At 40.8% G+C, this 22,337-nt stretch overlaps 1 protein-coding gene across 1 annotated transcript in view; it reads left to right on the top strand.

Moving 5' to 3' along the window:
- Nucleotides 1–22,337, top strand: part of ppm1e (protein phosphatase, Mg2+/Mn2+ dependent, 1E) — a 33,744-nt gene that overhangs the window by 502 nt on the left and 10,905 nt on the right. The window lies entirely within an intron of this gene.

Genomic DNA, 22,337 nt, shown 5'->3' with positions numbered 1-22,337 from the left:
GCTGTGTCGCATTCCTGTGTTATATAAATATATACGTGTGTGTGTACTCCCTCTTATTTCATGCCACACATTTTGACAGAGCTGGAGGTCTGCAAAAGGTGAACCCCTGGATTTGCGTAACAGCACGACGTCATCATGGTGTAGGAGGGGGAGGAAGCCATCGCCATCACTGCTGAGCGCATCTTCATGCAGGCTAAAAATAACCTCACCGGTTACGTTATTAGCCTCAATCGTTAGACTGGTCGTTACACTTTAAAATCCGAGACACAGACCGAATTGTAAGAGGCTGAAATGCTGCTCATGCTCATGCTTTTCACCCTAAAATCTCATTGTGTTCCCCTTTTTTAAAAGGGACTGCAAAGGAAAGATGGCATTTTAATTAAGGAAGGGAACTCCAGATGCACGTTCTCAACCAGATTCATACAAATAACTCTACTTATACTATGTCATTTAAATTTGACAGCCACTGAATTAAATTCTTCGCAGTCTAGTGTTTCAGACGTGGACAAACTTGGCTGAGAGAGCTCTGCCCTGAGCTCTGCTGCCTGCCCTGGTTTTGAATCCAAAATAGGTGCAGAAACTGTGCTGGGAAGAACAGGGTGGAAGGACTCATCTAGGGCACCTAGTGGCAAGGGGACTGCTGCTTTGCATGTATGTCTCCCAAAAAAAAGAGAGAGAAAGAGTTTACTGGCCAGTTTGCATGCAGACCCTATAGGCACATATGTCTCAGAAGGTCAGGATGCACTCCAGCAGAGACGGGGAGCATGTGTTGGTGGCAGGGTGGATCACATGCAGCCAGTAGTGCTGTCAGGTGTTTTCACTGAGCTGGAGAGCAGAACGCTCTTGTTCACACGTTTGACCTGTTGGAGCAGATCAGTATTACTTCTCTACACATTCATATTGTCACATTTGATTGGCTGCTTAATATAAGGCCATTGAGCATTCGACACTCAACATCTTGCACAACTGACCCTCCCCTCCCCCTCCAATTATATGCTCACAGGATGCACACACACGTGCCTGTTTACTGTCGATGGAAAAAAATTAAAATAGATCATTAGGTTTTGTACGGAAACATGTTTGGTCCATTCAATTTAAATGTATATCTTGGTTTAAATCCAACAACTACAGCTACCATGACTTTTCGATAGCGTGCCTGTGTCTAAGACTCATGGGGGGGGATGTAGTTGTTGGATGTTAAATGAGGAGGTGCTCACATTTTAATGACCTCGTGCAACACCCGTTTCGCTGAAAGGAGTAGTTCAATACTTTGGGGAATACGCTGGTGAGTAAGGAGATGGATGTGGTTAGCTTAGCTTAGCATAAAGACAGGGAGAAACAAATGGTCTGGCTTGTCTGCTGGTTCAGTAAAGAGATGGATGTCGTTAGCTCAGCTTAGCTTAGCATAAAGACGGGGGAAACAGCTAGTCTGGCTTGTCTGCGTGCTCAGTAAGGTAGATGGATGTGGTTAGCTTAGCTTAGCATAAAGAAAGGGGGAAACAGCTAGTATGGCTCTGTCCAAAGTTCAAAAACACCTCTAAAATTCACTAATTCACACGTTGTATCTTGTTTATTTAAACACAAACAAAAATGTATAAAATGTCAATTGGTGGTTTTAGGAGGAGCTACTACTGCTGCTGCTACTACATCTTGACAAACACTAGTTAATCCATTTGCCCAGTACTTCTGTGCAGAGTCTCCAACTATAGTGCGGGTTGCCAGATACAGCAGGCACGATGGTACCAAACCTGGCAACCTCACTGTGACTGCTACACTCCAGAAAGCCGAGCACAGTCACATAACTGTTTTTGCCAAGAAACAGCTACGAAGCAGATAAAGCCAGTCTAGCTGTTTGGAAGCATCAAGACTGGAAGCAGGGCTAACCCACGTCCAAACACGAATAACTGCAGCTCCGTACTTAAAGCACAGACTGAATTCAATCTTCGTCCCACTCTCATATTTGTTTAAACTGTCAGCTGGATGAGTGTGAGTGTCCCCCCCCTCACCACCTGGTGTCTCTCACTGTGTACCGCTCCAGTAAAGCAGAAAGACGAGCCCCTATCCTGTAGTTTGAATCTGGAGCCCCCAGATGATATGAACTGCGATATACCGTTTTTATTGAAGTAACTGTCCCTTTTTACAGTTGTTGTGTATTTGACAGATCTGTCAAGGATGTTATTCACGGCATTAGCCAAAACAGGATGTTCCCCAGTGGCTGTTTTATCTATAATCTGTTTCTCTGTTCCCAGAAAATACCATGATAGAAGATTTCATCCATTTTGCCTCCCTGTGCTGTGCATAGAAGTCACACAAGTTCTTGGGCTGAACAATATGAACTAATGGAAAATACCAGTGGTGGAATTTAACTAAGTACATTTACTCAAGCACTTGTACTTTACTTGAGTATTTCCATTTTCTGCTACTTTATACTTCTACTCCACCACATTTCAGAGGGAAATGTACTTTTTACTCGACTACATTTGTCTGACAGCTGTGTTACTTTGCAGATTAAGATTTTACATACAAAACGGTGATGATCAATTTATGAAATATGTTAAGGATGGTTAACATGTCAATGCATCACTAATAATAATAATCCACTAATGTAATATAGATAATATAACATCATGAAAGGGGGAGTCTAGCATGATGAATACTTTTGATACTTTCAATACATTTAGTTGATAATACTTATGTATATTACATATGTACATTTTTTCAGGACTTTTACTTGTAATGGAATATATTTTACATTGTGGCATTTCTACTTTTACTTAATTAAGGGATCTTAGTACTTCTTTCACCAGTGGAAAATACAAGAAGAAAAGATCAAAAATAGGGTTTTTAACAACTCTCTGGGCTCCCTGACAACTACAAGCCTTTTGATGTCGAACAAAGCTGAGACGAGGCAGAAATGTGTGATTACACGATGACTGGATGTTGTAATTTTTTTTAGTGGACAGCTCTCCAAAGCAGTACGATAGGTGTGTGTGATTCCTCAGTGTGGCTCCTGCTCCTGACCAGGGTTGGCTGAAAGCTGAAGTCCATCCAATCTGGCTTTGTGAAACGGCCATTAGCCAAACTTACCAAAATAACCACAGCTCACCGCCTAAGCTTGCTTTGTAAAATGTCCCTCTGTCTCTCTTTTCTGGCCAAGGTAGCATCTTATACAGTATATTTGGGTTGTTGGAGTCTATGAATCACTCTTTGGCCCCTCTCCATTGAGCAGTTTATCTTAAGAGACCCTACCAGGAGCTAGCTGTTCCAGCTGCTCACAAGGTCAAGAGGGGCACTCATGTTTTGGCTGTTTTATGTTCCCAGCTGACAGTTTTTGAGCTGGTTGATTTTGATGTGATGCTAGAAGAAAGGTCAGAGGTTCCCAGCGATCATGAGGAATCGTCCTCTGAGGAACATGAATATCCCACAGGGTCCTTCCCAGAAAAACAAGAACATCAGTCTTTTCAGCAAATGGCCAAAAACCACAAAGCCACAGTAATTATGACTCCTGTCCTTCGGGAGCGGAGGAGGAAGTAGTGTGACATTATTACAGAGCTGCAAAGTCTGCAGAGGGTTGGATGTGAGGAGAGGTCGGGGTGGATGGATGGGGCAACAAAACGCCAGACTTTAACGCTGGAGATCAATGTTTGTTTCCTGTTTCCAACCGACAATCAAGTTTGGCCACAATTGTTGCCCTAAACTTCTATAATGGATATTTTTTATAATAACAAGGTATGAAAGGGGTCGCTCGTAGTGATGAACCTCACCTGAATCTGCTGCTTCCCTCGGTTTTGTGGAGCTTTACAGTTTCAGCTCATTGTTAAGCTGTCTGGCCCACAACTTTACCATTTTGGCTCACTCTCACTGCTCTCATAGCCTTGTTTTAGGCCGAAGCAGGCCGCTGAGTGACTAGCTGGTGAACATAGTGGAACATTTAGCAGCTAAAGAGTCAGATATTTCCCTCAGGTGTTGGTGGAGACCATAACAGAGCTAAATGAGAGAGAATATTTGACTTATGTTAATGAGGTGGCCACAAACACCGTAACCCAAATAGATATTTTGCCCCAAACCATGATGTTTTCCTAAACCTTACCAAGTACTTTAAACATAAACAAACCTTTACCGTAGTGGTCCAAGATCAGAAAGCGGTTATATATTTCGTTCTGGAGGGCACGGACCAATGACGTATTCTGTTGCCTAATTAAGAGGAATATTCTCAGCACATTTCATGTCAATATCTTACACACAAACGGACAAACTCACTGACTGACATCCAGGATTTCAGTGTTGTCTTAAAGCGTTTCCATCAGCTGAAAACGAGCTGCTCTACAGTATTCGGTTGGCGTCAAACCTGCAGACTCCTTTGCTGGTACAGGAGTTTCAGGGAACACAGATCATGTATCAACTCTCATTCAGAGCTGATACACGATCTAATGTATCACTAATGCTCCCATTAACAACATTGCCTGCTGCCAGTTAAAGCTGAGCTCTGTGCATTTCTGGGCTCACAGTCTACAGTGAAAATGTACATGTGTCGCCGACGACTGATCTGTGTGTTTTGCTTTGACACTACATCATATACATCAGTTGTCATGGTAACAACCCAGGCGTCCTTGCACAGAGTAATAATGGTGTTTTGTAGTCAGTGTGAATGCAGCAGGAAACAGGCTAGCCATGTTTCACTCAGACTGGCAGTTTGATAACGGTGGTTTAGACAACAGCAGAGCCATTGCAAGCAGTACACCAAGTTCTTTGGATTTCACTGTGAAAACATGGTAATAAATACTGTGAGATGCTTTCTGGTAAATATCCCTTTTAATGTCTGGTTGTCTTATTAAGTGTGGGCAATGCTGCAAATCAATAAGGACCTGTGTCAAGCAAACTCTGGGATGAGTATTGTTAGAAATGTTTTGATATTAGTGCAGATGCAATACCCGCGTTTCAGTACTGATACTCCCCAATTACCCTTTTTATTCAACAAAATGTGAAACTGATAACCTTTTTTATTTAACAAAAGTTTTATTACTATTATTATTATTATTATTAAGTTATTAGAGATGGATGTTTGTAAAGGCTTTTTTGCCGCTGAGGCAGTGAGAGCGAACCTGTGAAGTTTCGGGCAGGAAAACCAAAATGATGAGCTGAAAGAAGCTAAACATCTCTGTCGCTGCTATAACCCCCAGGCCACCAAGGCACCCCTAGATCTCTAATGTTTTAATGTGGTCTCAACACGTCTAAGTCTGGCAAAATTTGATAATAAGTTATTTTTGCCACTTTGGGCCAGCAGAAACACATATTTGTGTTATCAAACAGTTGGTTATTTTGCACATACAGCAGTTACGGAGCAAAATTATAATTTATTTGGAGTCTCTTTCTGGCCACCTGATGCATGTTAGTCCAATATTCCCTCTAGTTTTAGCTCTGTTTTGGGTCACCACCAACTGCTGAGGGAAATATCTGACTTTTTACCTGCTAAATGCTCCACTATGTTCACCAGCTAGTCGCTAACGCTGTCATTTGGTGCTGAGCGGGTAGCAAATGTGAATTCTGTGTACCTCACTTTAATGCAAGGTAACATGAGGCCAGGCATTGCTGTGACATTGACTAAGAATTTGTAAGTTAAGTGTGGGATGATCATGTCTGGCAGAAAATAAACAAGGTCAGCATCGGGGGTAAAACCAAAACAATGAGCTGAAAGATGTTAAAAAGCACTGCAGAGCTGAGGGGAACTGCAGAGTCTCCATCACGATGCCTTTCACGTGTTCATATAAAAATAATGATTTGTGCAGCTTTAAATCAGCACCTGTCAGATCAAAGAATGAGTTAACAAGATTATGAATCTGACCTGACATCCGATGACAGCTTACTTCTTGCCATGCACACATTTCGGTCGACATCAAAAAAAAATATTGGGGTTAAAGGACGTCAGATCAAGGGGTTGAATCAGGTTGAAATGAAAACCTGCACATGGGCCTGGTGGTTCGTGGATGAGAACTTTTGCTGCAGTTCTTGAAGCAGACTGAAGGTATGAGTGTGCGTATATGTTTGTGTGGTGGCCAGCATCCTACATGGCTGTCTACTGTAGCTGCGCTGCGAGTGTAATGATAGTTTGAGGCTGCAGCTCTGGTGATTCATCCCAACGTGTCATTAGTTTGTCTCTGGGTTGAACAGCTAATAATAGACTTCTGCAAGAAGAGAGATCCCCTCTGTGTGAGAGTGTGTGTTAATAGGGGGCGGGTGAAGCACTTGGTGTGCTAGAACGGGTTTGGGGGCGTGGACCGAGCTTATGTGTGTGTGTTCAAATGACGGCAGTTAGGTTTTAATCCATTTTCCTCCAGGCAGCTGGGACTCACATCTGAACAGGAGAGGATGCAGTCTATCCCCCTGAACACAATGTGTGTGTGTGTGTGTGTGTGTGTGTGAGTGGAGGGCTTACTTCCAAGTAGGACCTAAATTATTCTGCTGTGTGAATAAAACACAGCACACATAGCAACGAATCTGGGTTGTAGGCAGAAGTAGACAAGCCGCCATCACTGCAGTGGTACTTAATTTGTAAACATGCGTGTAACACTATAACGTGTGAAAAGGATTTCACTTTTCTGTGTGTGAAAAAAAGTTATGTAGTACATTATGCAAAATTTTAATTTCTGGGATTTTTTACGTGAGCAGCGTGTCTCACGTAGATGTCACGCACAGGTAGAGGTAGGGCTTGTGATCTAACCCTAACTCGGTGATAGCATGTAGCTATGTAGCAAGCTAGCAAAGCTGGAGGATTCTTTTTTGGCATTCATATTAGCCAACATATATGAATCTGATTTTGAGCAACTTCTCGTACAGTTTTGTGATTGCAAAGCCAACAGAGAGCAGTGGACAGATGGATTGCTGCAGCTGTGACTTCCAGTTAGGTAGTTTTAAGTTGAGTTTTTGAATGCTAGTGGCACTATGGAACAGTGTCTTTACAAGTTTAGTTTGTACCATGCATGTACATGAGGATGTCTGTGGTGCGATTCATTTTGTTTTGACCTCTCAACCTTGTTTTGGTGAGAAATCGTGAATGTAAACTTAACTTTTGTTTGTTTATTGAACAGCAGGAGTCCTGGTGGTGTAGAGGTTTAAGACGCTGACCGTCTAATTGCAACATCCCTGGTTTTGAGTCCCACTGGGGACCTTTGTTGCATGCGACCCCCACATTTTCTGTCACCTCTATACTGCCATCTGAACCAACTATTGATTTGTATTCGATTTGCCAGTATCGGCCCTAAAAGACAGATCACATCATTCTCGATTCTCATCAAGTTGAAATGAAATATATAAATATATAAATATATATATATGAATATATATATATGAATATATATATATATATATATATATATATATATATATATATATATATATATATATATATATATAAATTTGATGCAGTTTTGTTTGAAGTTTTGTTTCTCAGCAGTCTGACGTCACTGACTGTTTCTACTGACTGCTGATGAATTGATGATGACTCAAGAGGAGTAAGAGGGGGAGTTAAATGACCCTCCACACACACACACACACACACACACACTCACACTCTGAGAGCTGATAGATAGTAATTGAGGGGAGAGCCTCTCTAGACCTCATTAAACAGAAATGTCTCCCACAGCTGTAAAGAACTAGGGGGTAGATCCGGCTTCCTCCGGCACACATGACACACACACACACACACACACACACACACACACACACACACACACACACACAATTAGAAGAGTAGGTGGTGTTAGAGGAGTGGCTGGTGATGGATTTATTAAAGGATAAACCACAGACTGTAAAACTGCGACATCACCAATGACCATGTCGTTGGAGCTGCTGTGGATATGCACAGAATGAAATCATGACATCTTACCACAAAGTCACCTGCAGTTTATTACAGCTAGTTTTGTTCTTGTCCCCCATTTTCCTTATCAATAATTAAAAGGACTAATTGATGATGAAAAAAGCATTCTGCCGGCTGATTGGACACTGTAAATTAAATGGAAGATAACGTCAAAGCCGCAATCTAAGCTAAATGTAATTAAGATAACTATCACATGAATTCAACAGAAAATCAAAAGAAAATAAATTGGCAACTATTTTGATAATCAATTAATTTGTCAAGCAAAAATACCAAACAATCTGATTTTATGTGAGGTGTTGCTGCTTTTCTTTCTTATGTATGATAGTGAACTGAAAATCTTATAGGTTTTGGACTATTAGTCGGACAAAACAAGGAATTTTAAGATACCACCTTTCAGGCTCTGGGTGAATACAAAGGCTGTTTTTCACAACACAATTCTGACATTTTATAGACAAAACAATGAATCAGTTGATCAAGAAAATAATTGCAAGCTGCAGCCCTAGATCAATTACTGTGTTATTTTTGTGTAATGGTAAATGTTATGTTTGGGTTTTTTTGCTGCATCTGAACGTTATAAGGCTTCTCATTTTCTCCAAATGTTGGCAGCAGATTTGATAGTAGCTACTTTGATGGGATTGCAAAGTAGCTACTAGCAAGGTATCATATCAATATTTTAAGCTTAACACCTTAATTGGACCCTCTGGAGAATTCAGTGCTGAGCATCATAATTTAGTCAGTCTGTGAAGCTAATGTTAGCTTAGCAGCCAAAGTTGACACTTGGAGCTGTCAACAGGATTATTCAGGGGCAGTCATCTTTAGCTATAACATTAGCTTGTCTTTGTTAGCGTACCTGAACAACCACTTTTGATTATTTGTGAGAAAGTAATGGTCATGGATTACGCTTTGGTGGCGCAATGGTACAAAGCATTATGCAAGTTTGAATTAAGACACTAACTTATACGCCACTTTCAATTAATAAAAGATTGATAAGTTTGTCTTGATATGTTCTTTTAAAAAATGTATATATCATCATCCCAACCCTAAATGAATTGGGCCAATATCAGAATATTGGCTTTTATTCTCTTTTGAGACCATAATATCTTTCTGTCTATCTATGTGTTTGTATGTTTTGAGAGATAATTTGGTGGTGCCTTTTTAATGGATCAGTATGGAACTTGCATCCAGCATATAGTGCTTTTGCACCATTTGTACTGACAGAGAAACTGGTGAGCCTGTTTATCACTTCCTGCACGTTGAATTAGAGGTCCTCATCGGGGTAAAGTGGTAAAATATTAATGTGTTGTGCTGGACTGGTTGGAAACAGCTGGTATACTAATCTATTGTCACTGCATTACTGTATACAAGTGCCCAGGTATCAAGTGTAGCACCACTTACAGCAGCTTACAGCCGTTCAGTCACTGCCACTGCCACTACCTGCAAAAGTCAACTGTTCTTGGCTTTGGCTTTTAAGCTCCAGTTATTAGTGCAAGTTATTTTACACTGTGTTTCATGCTCCTGCCAGCTTAGCTGTCAATCAAACAGGAACTCTGGCCCGCCCACTCAGTCTCTTTTTTTCTTCCTTTTAGTTACAGAAAACTGATACATAATAATGATTAATAATGAATGTCATGATAGATCACCTTGACACAGATGTTTGACTGCAGAACGTCAGATTTTAGTTTGACTTTAAGCAACAGTATAGCTGTGTAGTACACCATATCTCCACCCAGTTACACTGAGTTTTATTAGGGTGATCAACCACATCAACATTCAGTGATAGTTGAACCATGATTAGTCATGTCCTCTAGTTCAAGGTCAAGCTTGCTTTGTTTGGAACAAGCAAACCCCTCAAGGGCTTTATTAATGAGGACTTCCCTCAGGCCGTCCTGCAGAAGTAGGATGCTGCACAGGAGAGAGGAAACACTGCCAGTAGAGGAGCGCGTAGCAGCATTAATGTCCACCTGCCCACACACTTCTATCACTCCCACACTCCAGGGGCTGTTTTCACACGTAGCTGGTGCATCTCAAAAAATTAGTGACCATTTCATCTGTAGTACCATAGAGCAATCTGCAGAGAATAAAGACAGTTTAATTAATGAGCAATTAATACACTTTGAGCGGTAAAATAGCATTAAATCTGACGACAAACGAAAACATTCTGCACAAAGCGGATACTTAATAATGATTAAATACGGATGAGCTATTCATTTGTCAATGGGAGATATGGTGGTTTTGATGTTGCGTGTGCAATGTAGTGATTTTAATCCTCCCCTTGTCCTTCTGCCCCATAATCACAGCCCCAAACACAGACTGTTTTCTGTTGCAGATGTTGCTTTTGTTCCCCAATAATTAAGATAACGTCTTTGAGGGGCATTTCTGTGTTTGAATGTGCACAACTTTGTTTCCTGTGAGTTTGGAGTGTAATGAAAGAATACACATACAGTCCTACATCTGGTTTTATGAGTAGAGTGGGAGGCTAGGGGCTCTCTTATGAACCATCTCTTGTAATTGGGAGCTGGCGAACATGCCTTAGTTACAGAGGAACATGTTTTATCACTCACATCCCCCTGGAATATTAATTGTGTCCGATGTCCCACTTTGTCATTATTTATGATTCTGTTGTGGTCCTATGTGGGAGAACACTGTTAGTAAAGACTAAAGTTATTCACAAATCATCTTTTCCCTCAAGACAGTTGCTGACATGAAGACTGCTCAAAGTGTAGGGAGGGTGACTTTTAAGAAGTTACTCAAATTCTGAATAAAGCCCAAATTATACTTCTTTCATCCAGAGTCTGCGATGGACAATGTGATGAACATTGGAAAAACTCCAAGTGCATAAATTAATTTTTAAGAAAAAGAGACCCAATCCTAAATACGGTCGACCTGAACGGACTAAGATAAGACAGAACTTTATTTATCCTGAGGCAAATTGTTGTGCAGCAGTTGCTGTACATTACAGTAAGTAGGAAAGAGCGCCAATATAGAGTGCAATCAACATCATGATGTTCTGTCAATGACGGAGGGGCAGCAGTCAAAAAGGGCAGCAATGTAATGATAATGTACTAAGAACAAATGTAAAGAAACTAAACCGAGCCTGATAAGCACCGGCGGAAAATGGCGTCATGCACGAACACGATTCCTCTGCAGTGGCAGTAAACACAACACATGGACCACCCAATAACTGTTTATACATTCAACACGATATTTAGGGCTTCACGAACAGTAATGTTAACTGCGACAAACAGCAGGGCTACGTCTATGTACTGGCACAGATACCCACGCAGTGACTCTCTCAAATGGCCATGAATGTGCTTCTAGTGACTGTCAGAGCTCCTCCAGAGAAACGCAGTAGTAGCTGCTCATGGCCGGTTACCTCTGACTACCAGCTCCACGTCGCTCCTCTGATGCATTTTCTAAATTTGCTGTGAGGGACGATTCTAGCAGAATTCAAGCGTGTAGGGTTAGAAAAGTGCTACAGATTTGATTGTGCGTGGATGATGTTTGTGGTTGATGATCTTTATATAATAATTCTTGCTCAAATCAAAAGTGTCAACGGTTGGCAATATTCGCAGGTTGGAGAGGATTCTCGTCCTGCACAGGGAGGGGTGGGAATCTGAGGGAGGGATGGTGTGAAAGTTAAAGTATTAAAAGGTGTTAAAAGTATTTTTTGGGACATTTTATGCCTTTTACTAGAGAGTCAACAGCAGAAACATGACAGGAAATGAGGGGAGAGACTGAGGGAATGAGATGCAACAAAGGTCTCCGACATTGTGGTTAAATAGTCTGACCCAAGCTTTTCATTTAATAAAAGAGGTCCATCAGCCTTCAACCGGCAGAATGAAGCTGTATTCACGGAGCAGACTCTTGAGCTTATCTGACAATATGTTCTCCTTTCTGCTTTAATTAGAACATCAAAGGTCAAGGCTAGACCAGACCCAGCAGATGCTTCAATAGCAAGGTACTGCAATGCCATGGAGGAATGTACTGTGTGTATTACCACAGCAATGATCCAGAATATAGCTGCAGTCCAGAGCTCAAAATGGATTTCATCTGCAGTGAGCAAATGTTAGACGATTTTGTCACTTAACAGCAGACAAATCAGACCATCCACCGAAGTCCCACATGTACTGTCTCAGAATGAAGTGGCCTCCTTTTTTGAGCTGAACTAGTTTCAAAGACAGTGGATTCGGCTCTCGTCACATTCAGTGTTTATGAAAACAACACCAGACACATCCGCCACTCCTGTGATAGCTGCCTATCCCCATGAAACGGCTTTACTGTGAGAAGGCAGAGCTTTAAATGAAAGTCGACATACGCTCCGGCACAGAAAGTGCGTTTGCATGGAATTTTTGAAAGTCCTAGTTTTTCACGCTACCATCTGTCTGTCCGCTGGCTTTTCACTGTTTAATCAGAGCAATATGAAGCCAGGAGATTTGGTCCCCCTGGAGATATACATCCTCTGAGGCTTCTGGGAAGTAACTGTATGGCTTTCTAGAGCACCTCTCAAAGTTGAAGCTGTTTGAGGCTCTTGTCAGCCTCCCTTTCAAAGGGGGGGTTTTCGGTGACTTTGAGGCATCCTGTCTTAGAAAAACGTTGGCCTGGTAACACATACAAAACAAAGTCAGCGCTGGAAGCCATTGTGAGAGAGACCAGTGCTTATCGTCAACATGTTTTTGTTTTAGCTCCATCCACCCTCTGTCCTTGTTTTGGCAGTTCACAGTCCAGTCATCCACACGACTTCCTCTCCTCTTTTGCCTCCTGGCTCTGGTCTGGGCTATCCCAGCCTTTGAAATTAGTTGCAGCAGTAATCCCTTAATCAGAGTGTCTCGCTGGGATTACCACAGAGGGCAGCCTCAGTTACTGCCCTCCACCACCACTGGCAATTGTTGAGCCTGCAGTATTTGATTTACACGGCATCCTCCAACTAGTACAATCATGAAACAATTGTGGAAAACAGTATGTAATAAAGTGACCTTGCTCCCTGTAATGTCAGTATAATGAACACTTTGTTTTTTGCCATGAAGATAAAGAAAGCCTCTAAATGATTGTTGTGTTGATTTTTTTTTAATTGAATAATGTGTTGAACAGTAGTAGTTATCTCAGCGGTAATGAAGGACAATAAATGTAACTGTCTCTAATTGTACCACATCAGTTCATTTTATTAATATTAATCAAATGCTAATGTAGCTAATATATTTTATTCATCTGCTCCCTCATCAAGTAATATCACTTGAGGCAGCGTTCGCTTCCTCAATCATAAAACAATCTTTGACTGAACTGTCGGCAGTTGAGTTGCATTGTGGGTAATGTAGGCAACAGGGAAAATGTGTCGAATAAAAGAGACGATATCTCAAGTTCTTCTAAACCTTTCTGGACTGTCGAGGGTGCTCAGATCAGTTATACTGGTCATTCAGCTCTGAAAGACTTGGACTGTATGGATGCACAGTAAGGTGTTCAATCATTTGCCATACCCTCCTATAGCTGGGGAGTAAAGGCTGTCCCAGCATGCACTGGGTTGAGGACTGAGACACACTCACAGTCATGAGCATTTTAGAGTCTCCTGTTCACCACAGCTGTGGGAGGAAAGCAGAGCGCCCAAAAGGGAAACCATGCAAATATGGAGAGAACATGCAAACTCCACAGAGCCAGGGCGAGGACTTAAAACTAGAGCCCTGTTGTTGTGTGCTGCGAGCCATCAAGCTGCTTCAACAAGGCACACAAAGTTTGATTCTTACCTCTTAAAGGGACAGTCCTCTGATTTTACATCAAGTTCAGCCTGTGAAAACATTTGTATAATGTGTTCAATGTATGTCAAGTCTGAGAAAATAAACCCTCATGCTGTCATCAGGGTTGTCTTAGCTTAGGTTTGGAGACCACATATTTTTTGGAGTATAGAGACCCCTCAAGTCATGACATCACTTCCTGTCTAGCCTCTGTTCCACTAGCTTCTGTAACTCAGTACAATCTCTCATTCAGCATTTCTTTCTTGAAAAATGAAGCGTGTTCCTGGAGTCCAAATCAGCATCCAGTTATATAATGTTAAATTAGTTAAATATAGTCTCAGCTTTTGGCATTTAAACCATTTTATTTATACTGTAGAATGGAAAGAATCTGTAGATACATTTTGTCACTGTTTCACAATAGCATGTATTGTATGATTTATGGCACAGTAGCAATAATATTGCATTAATGATTACATTTATATTTATTGCTTTTCTTACACAGTGTTGAGTAAAACAGTTGCAGGGTGACAGTACCAGACAGCAGCAGCAGGGACGTCAGTTTTACAGCGTGGCCGTCTGTTGTTGGTTCATGGTTTGTAACTCTGTAACACTGGACTGTAAAGATTGGAGAATCACTAGTCTTTCCAGCAGTGGCTCACACCGATGTCTCTAAAACTGGCGCCTTAATTAATTCAGCTCTGGAGAGGCCCCATTTTTGGAAGTGCAATGACCTTCAAAAGTGTGCAGTGTCCTCCTTTCCCTCCTACGGCATTATGGATAGACACTTAAGCAGAAGCTTTTCCAGTCTGCTGCTGCTGCTCCAAAGTGCCGGGCTTCTTCGCACGCACAAGGTGCCCATAATTTAAATGATGAGTCATATGTTTGTGGCAGATGAACTGAATGCAAAGCAGTTAAGCTCACGGTATAGTCCAGAATCCCTACCTGTCTGACCTTGAAAAGTGTATTTGAAAGCTGCTGAAGAGGGAAGAGAGGGGCACATGACCCCAAAGCAGCCGAACATAGAATAATTAATTTATCTGAATCTAAATGAGCACCTGAGAGAGAAAAGGAGAACACACCAAGGTCACAAAAGTGTGATTATACTGTTGGATTTCATCATGGTAAAGACAAACTGGAATAAAATACATTTTAGGCTTCATTGTATATTAAATTAAGGCTGTATAAGGAACAATGAGGAGGACATAAATTATGGTGGACCCACCATTTTATCAAAAATAATGGCTGTGTAGTTAAAAGAGCCACTGTCTCTTGGGGTCAACACCAATCTCACACATTTATTTTTCATGCATTGTAGGTGACAAATTGACGACATACTCAAGATTGAGCTATTGTGTGCTAGAGGGAAACCATGGGATCATTAAGTGGAAACATTTTACTTCTTTAACTGCAACTAATGATTGTTTTTATTAGCGAGTAATCTTTTAATAATTGTTTAGTCTGTTAAATTGTCAAACAGTGAAAAATGCTCATTTTCTGAGCCAAAATTGCTTGTTTTGTCAGTCCAAAACCAAAATATGTCCAGCTTGCAACATATAAAGACAGAGCAAAACTGCAAATATTCACATTTTAGAAGATGACAGATTACAAGATGGCTTAATAAATGACTAAATTGTTGACGATTCATTCCGACATAAATGAGACAAAAACTATCAAATAACTAAAATGTGACTAAAACTAAATCAAAATCAAGCGCCAAGATGAACACATTTTAAGGCTAGGACTTTTGTTTTCTGAAGCTGGTTTGGTGCCGTGCTGAAAGCAAACGCTACTATAAAAATACTGAAAACATTACATAAGAAATGAGCTGCTTAAAATGAACTATGATTTTAATTACAAACTAAGGATTTTAGATTCAATTCAAGTTCGTTAAGCATTATGGGGTCGAGGTTGCGTTTATTTAGGAGCGGTTTCACAACAGCTGTTTTCTGAGCCATGGGTGCCACGCCAGTATGCAGGGAGCGGTTCACAATCACCAGCATTTCATCCTCTAAGCAATTTAATACTAAACAGATGGCAAGGACAGCATCAAGTCAGCACGATGAGGCTTGAAGTGACTTTTTCTTTGCACTAAATATATTTCCCTTTTGACAGCCTCGAAGGTGCCGGGACATGTCATTGAATGTCAAAGTACTATAAGTGATAAATGAGTCAATTACAGAGAAAATGTTGGATTCCCAGATGTTTTTACCAACATGGCTGCCGCTGAGTGGACAAACAGGCTGAGGGCCGGACAGTAGACGTGTTCAGTACTTTAACAAACACGTATTTAAAGGATAAGTCAACAAATCCCAAGAAATTAATTGATCCTACTAACACGTATTTCCTGTGATTGGAAGTACTTTGATCTGTTGTCATAAATAGTTATTAGTGACCCACAGCTGGGAAATAGTTCCCAACAAAAACAGTATTTGCAAACTAGTCACCAGCTGTCACCAGAAAATTGCTGCATATTTTTTATTATTAAATTATATATTTATGGCCTTTTTTAAACCAGCTATAATCAATATTTTTACATTAACAATGGAGCACAAAGTGGAATCGATCTTCTCGATCTTAAGCTGCTGATGACTTTTTTATTGTTAGAGTTGAATATTGGCAGACAAACGGCTGTTAATTTGACTGTATTTTGTGTAAAGGGATAACTTTGTTGGTGAATCAGTCATGAAACTTACTCTGCTCAAGATGTGGCAACACTAACCATTTTCATTGCTCACGTTACTCACTCAGACAACACTGTTGTTTATGTGAAATTGGTCCAATTAAAGGAGCTTCCAGAGATAGTTCAGGTCAGGACATGATGTGGCTCCCCTATAGGCTCTCACCAATCCACCAATGATCCAGCTGGTAGATTACATAATACTGCCTTAAGGCTTTGTGCGGAGCAGCACTGGGCCTGCTCAAAAACCTCACAGGGAATTACATGCAAGTTCCCCAGTCTATCTGTGGAGGCAGAGCTGAGGCTGGAGGCTTATTTGGAAACCGAGCAACAACAGATACACAACCCTTTCAAATACATGACACATGTGAAGCTGTACGCCTCATTTTCCTTGCAGTGTGTCACCGTTGTGTCTCCAGTTACTGTCACGTCTTGTTGAAGTAGTAGACCCCGCTGCCTACACAGCAGTCCCAGATGTACTGTAGGTTGCTAAAGGAGTTTCGTGGCCGTGGAGGTTTTTCTAATTTTATGACAGATTAGACACGCCTCTCTGCAGCCAACATTGTGCACTTCATCGTAAGTGGAACATGGCATTGCAAATGCATACGGCAGCACTCTGTGATGTCTGCAGTCACAGTAGCTCCATCGTTTCCACGCTGTTTGCAGTGCACAGTGTTACGTCAGCATGAGCTCCGAAAACATCCAGAGGTGTACTTAGGTTATAAGGTAGAGCTGCTGAGAGGGCAAAACTCTTTTTGTTGACATCTGCTAGTCTTCAACCACACTGTGCAGATTTTACTGTTTACTGTAGATGGGCAATATGATCACTGAGACAACACATCTGTGCAGAATCACTTTTTGTAGGAAATAGTGTATGAAAACATCTCGGGAGGCGTTGTTATTAAAGAATACGTCTCTTGATAATCTATATTTTTCTTATTGTCGACAAATCCAGTGGAAAGAACAAAACCAACAATGAATTGATGCCACTAACAACTGCCGTCTGTGTAGCCAAAGTCTGTTTCCTCTGTGCCATAGAGCTCCGTTGTTGTCCAAAAACACATCAATGAGCCACTTTGTTGCTCTGTGTGACATGTTCCTTTTATTACCATGAACACACACACACACACACACACACACACACATACACACACAGTAGTTTATTCTGAGTCGATCCCACATACTCCATCCTGCTGCTGCCAGATGCATGAAACTGACAGAAATATCCATTGTCACTCTTTTTTTCCCCCCACCAGATTTCTAAAGTCGTGTGCGCACATGCACAAGCCTGATTCACACTCCCATAGTTTGCCATAAATGGATGTAGACGTTACTATGTTTGAATAACGTTTGTTTAAAAACTAGTGTTCCCAGCTGTTTTAGAAAAATATGTAGCATCTCGTGAAAACATCTTCAGTAGGAACCGATGGAAAGTATTGAGAGACGGATTAACACATTGTTTGTCTGTTCATGACATTTGTTTAGAATAAGAAAAATACAGAATAACACCAGCCTCATCTTTCAAACGGTAACTCCAAATGACTGCAGATGTAGGTGTAGCGTGGAAAACCCAACAACATGGCCGTTTTGAGTAAAATGTAGATGTATCAGAAGAACAATATGTATTAAATATATTTTTTGTTTGGCTGACTTTGTCTAACACTGCTACATTTACATTAATGTTGATGAAGGTGCATTTTCTCTGTAGAATAAATACAAAAAATAAATACAATAGATTAATGATCATCACGACTATCACATGATATTGTACATTTTCATCCACAGGTTTTTATTTTTAACGCATGAAAAACGCCCTGAATGGAAAGGAAAGAACAAAAAGGTTTTTAAGACTTATTTTTGTGGTTTCCAGCAGTTCAGATGCAGCATCAGTGGGTTCCTGCCTCTCACCATTAGATGCCAGGACGCCCGGCAACAGACTAAAGCGCCACATGGTGTGTGTGAACTGAGGAGACAAATTAATTCATCAAAGTCATTTGAAAGCCATCTTAAGGGAGAAGCAGCAGTAAAAAAAAAAAAAAGAAAGAAATGCTATGATTTAAGGGTTACTGGCGCTCTTTGTGTTATGTAATCCTGTTATGCCCTATTGAGAATACTGCGTTCACATAACAGTAGTTGTTAGAAAAACACTAATTCAAATTTCCTTTTGACCACATTTTGGGAAATTGGATAAAAGAATAAACGTGAGCGTGGAAACACCCGGAGGATCTTCTCTCTGCTCCTAGAAAAGGCTCCGCTGTCTTCCTGGTTTAATATGAGGAAAGCCTGGTACAACAGGACGTATCAATAGAGCCAATGTGAGTTGCAGTGGATCTACACTCTCACCTCCACTTGGCACGGAAAAGGTTCAATATTTAGAATAAATGAGAGAGGGAGCTTGTTCTGTGGGTTTGGCAGCAAGACGACTGACACCATTGACTGTCAGTCACTTGCTTCTGTGTTGCCATGGAAACAACCTTGTTGCTCCACTCCGGGGCTAATTCTGTAGAAAAAGAACAAGCTTGTAGAAAGCGATGGTTAAAAAAAAAAAAAAGAAAAAACAAAGCAAAACATGGCTGCATGCATGAGTCATCTGCTAACACATACAGTCAGAGCTGCTCTCCGGTTTTATGAGTGTGAGCAGCCTGTCAAAGCTCCCCGCACGACTGTAGCAGCAGAGACCACACGACGGGACAAAAGCAACACCAGGCTGCGGTAAAGACCTCGGGAGGAGGCAGAGATCACCTCTGACTCAAGCATACCGCTATATTCAACTCTGCATGTTGTCAACAGTCAAGGCTGTAACTAGGGAAACATTTTAAGTGGGTGGGTGTGGGGGTTACGTTGTGAGAATTAAAGGGAAAATATTACAAATAGTCGATTAATCGAGGGAGATATCTTGATTTTTTTTGCTGTTTGCTGTTGACAAAACAAGACATTTGAAGACCTTGGAGTTTAGGAATCTGGGATGGACATCATATAATCCATCAATCAAGAGAATAATTGCCAGATTAATCGATAATGACAATAATCGTTAGTTGCGGCCCCAGACACAAGCTTCCATTTGTTGTCAAATTCACGTTTGATATGTCTGGTTCTCTGAGAGAGACACAGAAGGTCTGAAATAATTAAGTTAAATATCAGCTAAATATGTCACCATAGATTGTGATATTAAATGTGTTAAAGTCAACACATCTTAGATTGGATTAATAGTGTTAATAGTATAGTCAAGAGTTGTATAAGAAGGATAGCATTTTATTTTATTTTATTTTATTTGTCTCAAGGTCCAAGGAGTAACTTCATTGTTTTATTATTTGAATAACTAATATGCAATTTACGCTAACTAGCGAAATGCTAAAATCACAGCTGACTGACTGGCGGGCAACAGGCAGATTTTATCCATTCACATCCATCAATTTTTGTGTTAGTGACTTAAAGGAAAAAAAATACAAAAAACAGCATTTGAATAACCACATTGACTTGTAACTCTAGCGCCTCTAAGAGCTGCAAAAGACTCTTTCAGTATGTTTCAGCCTAATTGGTGGGCAGTTCCAGGCATTTTCACCAGAAAATAAAACTAATACTAACTACACTAAAACTAACAGTATATAAACCAGTTTGTCCTTTACAAAGTGTTGAGGCGATCCAATCCAAAGCAGTGTCCTTATGATGGATATCACTTTACTGCTCAGGTTCTGGTGCGACTATCAGACAGGAGTGGATTCTCTACTTGTTGTTTTGTGAGTATATGTAAGACGTGTATGTAGATGTGCATGTGGCTTCACCATATTTTCAAAAATTCACATTGAAACATGGCTTTAATTAAATTAAAATTAGGAGAAAAGCCACAGAACACACATTGTAAAATGGAGCACAGCAGCATTTACAAATCGACTGAAACATCACCACGAGTTTATGGTTTTGAACCAGTCGAACCAGTGCTGGTCTTTTTATCTAGTCAGTCGTGTTGTTGCAGTGTGATGGTGTGAACTCAGATTAAGCTACCCTTTTAATCCTCCTCCGCTCCACATGACCTCACTGTGATGCACAAGCCACGGGGAGCTGTCATTGGTGCGCCGTGGGTTCTCCTGTGTGACCTGCAGCCAATCAGAGCCTCTGAGCTCAGCATCCACCCCCACAGGGCAGCCAGTGGTGGAACGAGAGAGAGAGAGAGGAAATGTTTCTATGAATGGAAACATGGAGGAGAGGATACTTGCGATGAACAAACCCAAATACTGACAGTTACACCCTCCCTCATCTCTTGATCTCTATCTCTGTCTTTACTTCCTCTTTTATCCATCGCTTTACTAACTTTACCAGTACCCATAGGTAGAAAACCCCTGTAGACAAGGGGCTCTTTTGATATTATCACCCAGTGTTATTGTTCTTTTTTTATATTACTGTTGGGTTATTAACCCAAACTAAAATATGATATGAACAGTTTTAATCTGCTGTAGCTGGTTTTAAACTTACATGTTACTATTTGTTACTGATTGTTAATATTATGTGTATCTTTATCTCAGTTTTGAATGTCATATATGCATCGTATTGTTCAACTAAGAATACATTTGTGACAATTTTATGGTAAAAAGCATGGATCAAAATAACCATATTTAGTTTGGGTAAATAACCCAACAGTAATATAAAAAAATAAACCGAACACTGGGTCAGCCTCTTGGTGTAAAGTGGGTAAAGTTAACCCAGTATTGTGCTATATTGATCCCAACTGGGTACATTTGTAACCCAGAGTTTCCTGGCAAAGATATTTATTTTGACCTGATGATGTTACCAGACTAAGATGTCTGTAAAGTGATGATATACGTGATGTGTGATGCACCCTTTAAGAAGGGGAACAACATATCTCTCCTTACCCAGGAGGTTATAATGGTTACCGCTTTATGGGGGCATCCTTTAACTACTCTGTCCCCGATGTTTCTAGCCCTTGACCCAGTTTGAGAACAAAATCAAGGACCTGAAGTAAAAGAACTTTCAAAGGGAGGAGAGGAATTACTGGATACACAACTCTCTGGTTCAGATAACCTTATTTCTAGCCAACAGTGGCTGTACTTACATCTTTTAACAAGAACAACCCGATTTATTTCTACACGATGTCTATTTTTTTAAGTAGAGCTTTTCCACCTTTTAAAGTCATTGAACAGCAGACGTCCAACAAACTAATTCACACAGAATGAGTCAGAAAAAAACAAGTACCACCTGTGGACCAGATCTTAAGGACAGACAGGAAAGCATCTGTGCTCCAACTGTGGAACCATTTTTCTATTTGAATATTATAAACCTGATGAAGGCCATTGGCTGTAACATGTTAGCACCTGACCTGCAGTAAAGTCGATCCCTACAGTGCTGCAGGTGTTAAAGGTGAAGTTGTGCCCGAGTCTCACCTTTGCTAACAATCTTACTGGCTTTATCCTCCTGCTCACACATGCGGACTACAGGACTGGAGAAGTGACAGGATGCCAGTTATTGTGAATTGAACCGGATTGCCAGCGCCGCCAACCGAGACCACGTCCGTCTGTCAGATGACCCTCACCGCGCACGTCGTAGTGGTCCATCGAGTCTCCTGCATCGGTACCCTTGACCTCTGATGTCCCATGTTCTCTGACATCTGCCAGCTTTGCATTTTGAGATCTGATCATAACGTAGGCAGAATCAAGACAACAAGAATGCTAATTAATACCAGGTGTAGGTGCAAAAACCTGTGTTATATATATACTGATCAACCCTAGATACGTTTTATTGTGAACACATCTGGAACAAATTGACAGGTACAAATAATTTTAAATATTTTGCATATACATATTTACCCCCCAAACACATCCTCTCTCCCCATGGCGGCATCCCCCCACCACCACCTCCCATGGTCTCCCATGGACTGCTTGACTCTAATAAATTGAGCAAAGTATAATGTATACTGCTCCTGTCTTCATGACCCATGGAGCTTTATTCTTTATTTGCATTGCTGCATGTGACCACATCATTTTGTTTATTAATTCAGGCAGTGGACAGCTCAAGTAACACAATGTCATGAAAATATGTCAGCCATTTTCTG

The sequence above is a fragment of the Enoplosus armatus genome, chromosome 13, assembly GCF_043641665.1.
Source record: "Enoplosus armatus isolate fEnoArm2 chromosome 13, fEnoArm2.hap1, whole genome shotgun sequence".
NCBI classification, from domain to species: Eukaryota; Metazoa; Chordata; class Actinopteri; order Centrarchiformes; family Enoplosidae; genus Enoplosus; species Enoplosus armatus.
This window is presented reverse-complemented; position numbering and strand designations above follow the sequence as displayed.